Source organism: Marmota marmota, unplaced genomic scaffold (genome assembly GCF_001458135.2).
Source record: "Marmota marmota marmota unplaced genomic scaffold, marMar, whole genome shotgun sequence".
Lineage (NCBI taxonomy): Eukaryota > Metazoa > Chordata > Mammalia > Rodentia > Sciuridae > Marmota > Marmota marmota.
The window spans coordinates 60,490,193-60,497,368 of record NW_025999968.1 but is presented as its reverse complement, the minus strand read 5'-3'; the positions used below and the strand labels follow the sequence as shown (position 1 = coordinate 60,497,368).

Sequence of the window (7,176 nt, the reverse complement as noted above, 5' to 3'; positions counted from 1 at the left end):
CCCAGCTGCCTGTCGGGTTCTCGGGACGCCAAGGACGTGCCTTCAGGACTTGTCTCACTAAAGTGGGGACACCTCCGTGGTCACAGTCACGGACTTGTTTTTATCCATACCGACCTCCATCTGTCTTGCTCTTGTCACCTGGGGATCTCCTGGGCAGAGGCGTGGTGCGTGCCCAGGTGGCCCCGGGGCAGGAGGCCTGGGGGAGCCTGGGTGTGGGGCCGGGCAGGGTGGAGCCTTGAGATTTGTCTCCGTGATGTGCGAAGGAAAGAGCCCCCATACTGCTGACCGCCTTCCTTTTTGGCTTTTGACAGAGTACTCCATGGGAAGGGCTTTATGGATCCAGTTTCTCCATTGGAAAGGTGAATAGGAATGTCAGAACCAGAGAGGTTGTGTGACTTACCCGAGGCTACACAGCCAACAGCGCGGTGGGAAGAAGGGCTTCCGCTTTGCTCTGCTGAGTGACTGTCTCTTTGTATAGAAATGTACAGGGAGGAAAAATAAAACCCAAGGTGACTGGGCAAGAGCCATCTTTCTTCTCAGCTCCAACTATGGAGTGTCCCGTTCAAAAGGAAAGAAGCTGGCTCAATGGCCCTTGATCTTTTGTGGGGGCTTCTGGAGGGACCTCAAGTTGAACATGGTACATGGACACATATGGAGTCACTTCTCCTTTGAGAAACCCTCTCAGCTGGGTGCGGTGGTGCACGCCTGCAATCCCAGAGGCTCGGGAGGCTGAGGCAGGAGGATCACAAGTTCAAAGCCAGCCTCAGCAAATTAGCAAGGCCCTAAGCAGCTCAGTGAGGCCCTGTCTCTCAGTAAAATACAGGAAAGGGCCGGGGATTGGCTCAGAAAAACAACAAACAAACAAACAAACAAACAAGACACCCTGTCAGCACCAGCCTGGGAAAGTAAGAAGCAAACAAGACAGAGCAGGGAGAAGGGTCGGCAGGCAAGGGCGTCCACGGGGACCTCCACCGGCCGCCTGCTGGCTGACGGGCAGTCAGCGCCCCGGATCCAACCTCACTCTGTCCCGGCTGGCAGAACCCCAGCTGTGGCAGGGGCCGGGTTCCTGACTCACTTGTTTCCCAGCCCCCTGTCCCTGCTCATGCGATGACATCCTGCTGGAGAGCCTGGGAAGGTGCCTCCCCTGGCCGTCTCTTCTCTTCTTCCATCCACCTGGGATGTGGGTGTGAGGCTGGAGGTTCAGTGGCTATCTTGTGATATGAGGTTACCGTGAAGAAGAAGCCCCATGGCTACGCAGAGCCACGGAGCAGCTGGGCTGGCCAGCGCTGGCATCATCCACCTGGGCTGCTCGCTCAGCCAGCAGAAGGGCAGCACTGGTTGGTAGCCGCTTGAATGGCTCTGGTCTCTGCAGCCAATGACACTCCACAGGTGACGTCCTGATGCCACTCTCCAGTGACACTGGAAGCAAACTCGTTCCTAAATGGTCGTGAACTTCTGCAGCCGCAGAAACGCTGAGGGGCTGTGGGCATAGGAGGGGCAGGCTGGACACGGCAGAAATGGCTGACAAAGGTGAAAAGAAACACGGAGTCCTGACCCCCTCCTGTCCCCCGAGCAGGCAGCTGCAGCCCCGCCCCACCAAAGGGAACTCAGGCTGCACCGCTGCAGAGAAATGGACCAGGCGGACACGGACTCCGAAAACCCTGCAGAGTGGGAAGAGAGTCAGCAAGACCAGTTTCCAGTTAAATCTGGAAAACCAAGAAGCAAGAGTGTGATCATGTTCCTGAGCAGAACACACCGGAGCACTCCCCAGGGCTCTGCAAGGGCGAGCCACCTTCCCAAACCCCAGGCACATCCCCTGAACTTCAGAACGCTGGGGCTTTGGGAAAGATTGTGAATGTTCATAGGAGAGAAGTCATGGGATGCAAAAGAAATCCGTGACCCGGGAAAGTGATGGGAACAGAGCCGCGGCTTCAGAATTCTTAAAAAACGTTCCTTCCCCTGAGATTCTTCATCTATACAACCATCAGTCAAATGTGACAATCAAACAAAGATGTTTGAAGATAGGCAAGATATAGATACTGTCCCTCCTGCACACCCTTTCTCAGAAAGTTACTGGAATATGCGCTCCACTTGAGCAAGGATGTGAAAAGGATGTGGGGCAAAGGGCACAGGGAAGTCTCCCAGGTAAAAACAACATGAAGCAAAACAAAAGAAAAGTGGAGGATGGTCCCATGTATCTAACTTTCTTGAGAGGAGTTTCACAGCTCCATCAGGAAACTCGAGGGAATAATTGGGGAGAAGTATTATAAGAAATTATGTATATGGGGGAAAAATGAGGCAATCGTTAACTCCAGGAGAAACAAAAAGCTGCACAGAAAAGGAGACGACCTTCCCAGTGTCCTCCGTGTTTTAGTTGCGACATGTAGGGGGTCACAGGAATAGTCAGATGGATGTACTGACCTGGCCAAAGCTTTTGACCTGCGTAAGTGAATCGTGAAGGTGGTATAGGGTGGAATGCAGTGGGCATGGGTGGAGGGTGCTTGTGTGAGTGAGTTAAAACTGGAAAACCAAGAAGCAAGAGTGTAATCATGTTCCTGAGCAGTGTGGAGGTCAAGATCAAAAGAAACGGCCGGGGAAGAGACTTGAAAGCAGGTGACTCATAGGAGGGGAATTGGAGGTGGGAAGGGCGTGCTCACCGCCAGTGTTTATTATGACAAGCCTTGCAACACTTGGACTTTCTAAATAATGTTATAGAATCACATTTAAAAAGGAAGGAACAATCACCTGGCAAAGTCACACCCGTCTTCTCAGGAGGCAGTCGGCAAGGCCCAGCGGCTCTCCTCCGCCTGCCTCGTCTTAGAAATCCAAACCCGCTGGTGTGGACCTCGAGTGGCACCGAGTCTCCCCCTGCTGTGTGCGGGGGCTGGTGTAGTGGCTGCTGAGCCCGCTGACCTCTGCGACCCTGCCCTGGCAGCTTTGACCCTTGGTACACATGAATTCTAGAGACGCAATCAGCCACCTGTCAAGTGGGGCCAAGGTGCCGGACTCGGGCTGCTAGCCTGGGGGGAGAGGGGTCCGGCCACCTGTGTGGGTGTGCATCCCCGAGCTGTCATCCCCGGGCTTCTCATCTTGCCCCTGGTGGAACCAAGCGCTGGTGTGTGGATGGCGAGTGGCCTGGGGCGCTCTGTCCCCGTGGTGTCCTCCCCGCCCCTCCGTTCTGTCCTGTCCAGACCCCGTGTGCCTCCTGTTCTTATTGGATGGGGACTGTCATTCCTCCAGTCCCTGCCGCCCCAGAGAAGGGTGCAGAGGGAAGGGATGTCGGAATGCCTGAGCTCAGAGCAGTCGCCCCACCACCAGGCCACACCTGGTCTGTGCCTGCTCACGCCCGGGGCTGCCCTCACAGTGGCACCAACTGGGCCGCTCACACAGTAGGGGGGGAGAGGGAGGAGAGGCAGGGGTGGCCCTCCTGCCAGGGTGCAGTGCCCACCCTCAAAGCCGCCTCCTGGGGCTGACCCATGGCGGACGCAACAAGCCCTTGCCGACGGGGGATGGATCTGGGGAGAAAAGAGAGAGATTTCATTTGTGAAAAGCCAGTGTTGGGATTCGTGGCGCGGCTCAGTGGTACAGGGCTCTCCCGGCAGGCAGGAGGCGGTGGGAGGGTCCAAACCCAGCACCACACACACAAAACAGAGCGTCTGTCCCGCACGAATGATGGGCCTGGGTGTGACTCACTCCTGTGGGGGCCTTATCTTCCAGAATCCTCTCGCTGGGAATTTCAATGGCCCCAATTTAGCCAAGAGGAAGCAGAGGAGAGAGAAGAAACTTGTCCAATCCTACAGATGGCTGCGGTAAGGCAGCACCTCCCGCTGACCCCGGGCCAGCTGTGTGCGCTAAAGGGAGAGTCCAGATGTGGGCAACTTCTAGCTGGCTTTGGATTCTGAGCCCTGGCTTCTGTGGCTCCAGGAGGTTACTCGCTGTGACCGGGGTCACTGCTGCAGGGTTGGGGAGATCTGCCCTCCACCCTCGCTATCCAGGCCTGAGTCTCAGACAGGGGACCTGTGGCTCTGAGGAGGTGCAGAGCGGGCACTGGTGCTGCACGTCTCACCTGTTGCTGACTGACCTGGCTGCGCCCACCTTTCACAGGGCTGGGTCCCCCTGATGGCGCCTGGGAGGAAGCCTGACCCGTGCCCTCTGTGGCTTAGAGAACACACTAACTGGGAAGTGACCGGGACCCCCAGGTGTGGCTCAGCCAGAGGTGGGCTCCTCAGAAGAAGGCAGCACTGGGAGAGAAGAGGAGGGGCCTGCTTCCCGGGTCACCGCAGTGCCCTGTGCTGTGCACCTGGGGAGGCCGAGCTGCTGGGCTCCCCTCTGCACAGCCCCAGGCACCGGGACCAGGAAGCAGAGGAAGGTGGCGTCTCACAGGAGCCCGAGACTCCTTCGGGGGCTGACCTGCTGCATGTGAGGTGGCTCTTCTGCTGTCCCTACAGGAGCCCAACACATGGTTGATGGCAGACCCCCATGCCTCCCTGGAGCATGGCACCACCTGTCCCCGCATCCTTTCCCGCTCTGCCTCGTGGGTGCCACCACCTCTCCTGTGGACCGACACCCTGAGTAGCTTCATCTCCTGGTCTCCAATTGCTCCATCGTCTCTCCAGACCCCTACCTGCCTCCCTCCCTGGCTCAGCCACACCTCACTCCAGCCCCAGTGATGCCTGCATTGCATCCCGGGTGGGCGCAAGGCCGAGTGCCCTCGTACCTGTGCAGGGTGTCGAGCAGGGCTCCGCCACGCAGCACACATGCTGGCTCTTGGTACCTGCCATTGCTGCTGCTTTCCACACTGTGCTGGGCCAGCAAGCTACCTAAAGACACCAATCCTGTCTCGTTCCGCTTCTCAATCCCTGCTGGAGAAGGGTCAGGGCAGATGCCGCTGCCAACTTACCTGGAGCCGTAAGCCTGAGAATTTCAGAGGTGGGGGTGAGAAGCATCCAGGAGGAAGACATCTAATGGATCTGGGTTCTGGGCAGGAATTGTTGGCATAGGAGGGGTGGAAGGGATCCCAACGAGGACATGAGCACAGGAGTCTACGGGAGGTGAAAACGAGAGGCCCGCTGGGGGACACCTTGGCACACACACAGCAAGCCAGGGGCTGACCTGCAGAAGAAACCCCAGACCAGGCGAACACCACAGGTCTCAGAGCGCACGGCCAGCGGTCCCTGGACGGCCAGCCAGTCAGTGCTCACTGGGCACTCGGGAGGCTCAGCATCCGAGGTGCACGCCAGGGTCCTCGCTTTGCCAGGAGTGGCCGCCTGCTGAAGAGGCCCGGGCCCAGGAAGTGCCCCCAACTTGCTAGAGAGCCGAGGCTCTGCCCCTCCCTTCAAGGCCCATGACCTCAGCAGGGTGCTGAAAGCTCAGCCTTACTAGGCACCAGGCACCAGGACGAGGAAAGACGTGCCAAAGGAAAAAAACCCAGAAAACAAAACAAAAAAACAATGAGGGGGAAGCTCTGCTTTTCAGCTGACGGGTGTCATTTTAGATTTTATTTTATTTGTATTATTATTATTAGTTTTTTTTTTTTTTTGGTACTGAGGATTGAACACAGGGGCACTTAACCACTGAGCCACATCCGCAGCCCTTTTTAAAATATTTTATTTAGAGACAGGGTCTCGCTGAGTTGCTAAGGGTCTCACAAAGTTGCTGAGGCTGGCATTGAACTTGTGATCCTCCTGCCTCAGCCTTCTGAGCTGCTGGGATTACAGGTGTGCGTCACCAGGCCTGGTCTAGATTTTATTTTTGATTGACACATGATTGTGCGTATCTATGGGGTACAATGTAATGTTCTGATACATGGTGTTTTGTTATGATGAAATCAGGTTAACACCCTGCTGTGCCAATCTGCATTCCCACGGTCCGTGTGCAGGGTCCTGCTCTTCACATCCTGGCCAGCATAGATCACAGTTCCCCTTTGTGATAATAGCTGTTGTGGTGGCTGTGAGTGATATCTCGTCCTGTTTTATTTTGCACTTTCTGGATTATTAGGGATGTTGTGCATTTACCTGTTGGCCGTGGTCAGGTAGCTGACCCCAGGCCTGGGGACCCTCCCTGTGAGGTGGCGTCGGGCGCTGCTGTTCGGAGGCTGTGGGGCAGGCCTGCCATCCACGGGTGGGCGGAGGCCCCGGGCTGGTGCCAAGCAGCTACCTCTCCCCAGAGTTCTGCTCTTTGCAAGGGGAATGCAGGAGGGACGGAGCCTGGGAGAGCCCCCCAGGCCCACAGCAGAAAGCCCTGGACTCTTCCTCCTGAGGAGCAAAGAGGCCACCATGCCTGGCAAGATGCACTCTTGCAAATGGCTAGAAGAGAGCGTTTTAAGTGTTCTCACCACAAAAATTCTGTCAAGTAACCCATCAGCTTCCTTTAGCCCTCCACAAGGTGAAGATGGCACCAGGCCTGGATGCGGAGGGCAGCTCTTCCCAGGACCAAGCCCTAACACAAATGAGCCTCCCGGGCAGCGATGGGGCCTCCTCTCCCTGTGTTTCCCAGCGGCGGACGTGGAGGGCCAAGTGGGGACCAGGGCACACAGTGGGGGCACCTGCAGGGCTTGAGGTGCTGGCCTTCAGGCCTTGGCCTCTCGATGTTCTGTAGGATTTGGATGCAGGATTTGAGGTCTCCTGCTTAGCCCATTTGTTCGGGGTCTTTCCAGATACCCGTGGCCTTAGGAGCGCCTTGGCTGGGCTGCCTGGCATTGTCCCTGGTAGGTTCTCTCTCCGGGGAGAGTCCTGAGATGCAGGGCAGCTGCCTCAGACTTGATGAGCCGTGTGACATTCTGTGGACAGAGAGGGTGCTGTCATGGGATCTCACTCAACACTGGGTGCGTTTTTGCAGTCCGAGGACACCCTTGCTGTTACCGCTCACTGTCTGGGGAGGAGGGGGCAGCCCGTCCCAGTGCAGGCTGGTGCACACCCCGGTCAGGAAACAGCAGAGCTCTGACCCCCACCCCACCCACCACCCCACCCCGTGCATTCTACCATCAGGCGCAGCGTGAAGTAGCACCAGAGACCGCAGAGGAAAGAAGCCAGTAAGTGGGACTTGGGCTGAATGACCTGATAGTCCCCATAGCTCTCCTGCTACGTGGGCGTGGCAGCCCATGCCAGGCTGACAGTTAGGAGGTTGGTGTGTTTTCCTAACACCAGATAGAGTTCACTTCAAATAGGAGAAGGAGGA

At 56.9% G+C, this 7,176-nt stretch overlaps 1 long non-coding RNA gene across 2 annotated transcripts in view; it reads right to left on the bottom strand.

Moving 5' to 3' along the window:
• Positions 1-4,629: 4,629 nt before the first annotated feature.
• LOC125616972 overlaps positions 4,630-7,176 on the bottom strand; it is a 4,435-nt gene continuing 1,888 nt past the window's right edge. The window contains exons 3-4 of one of the 2 annotated variants that reach the window (XR_007347810.1): positions 4,901-5,042; positions 4,630-4,820 (exon numbers count right to left, since the gene is read on the bottom strand). This is a non-coding gene — a long non-coding RNA (uncharacterized LOC125616972). Of the gene's footprint in view, positions 4,821-4,900; positions 5,043-5,687; positions 6,779-7,176 lie in introns of those variants that run through there. The other variant, XR_007347809.1, reaches the window with a different exon arrangement.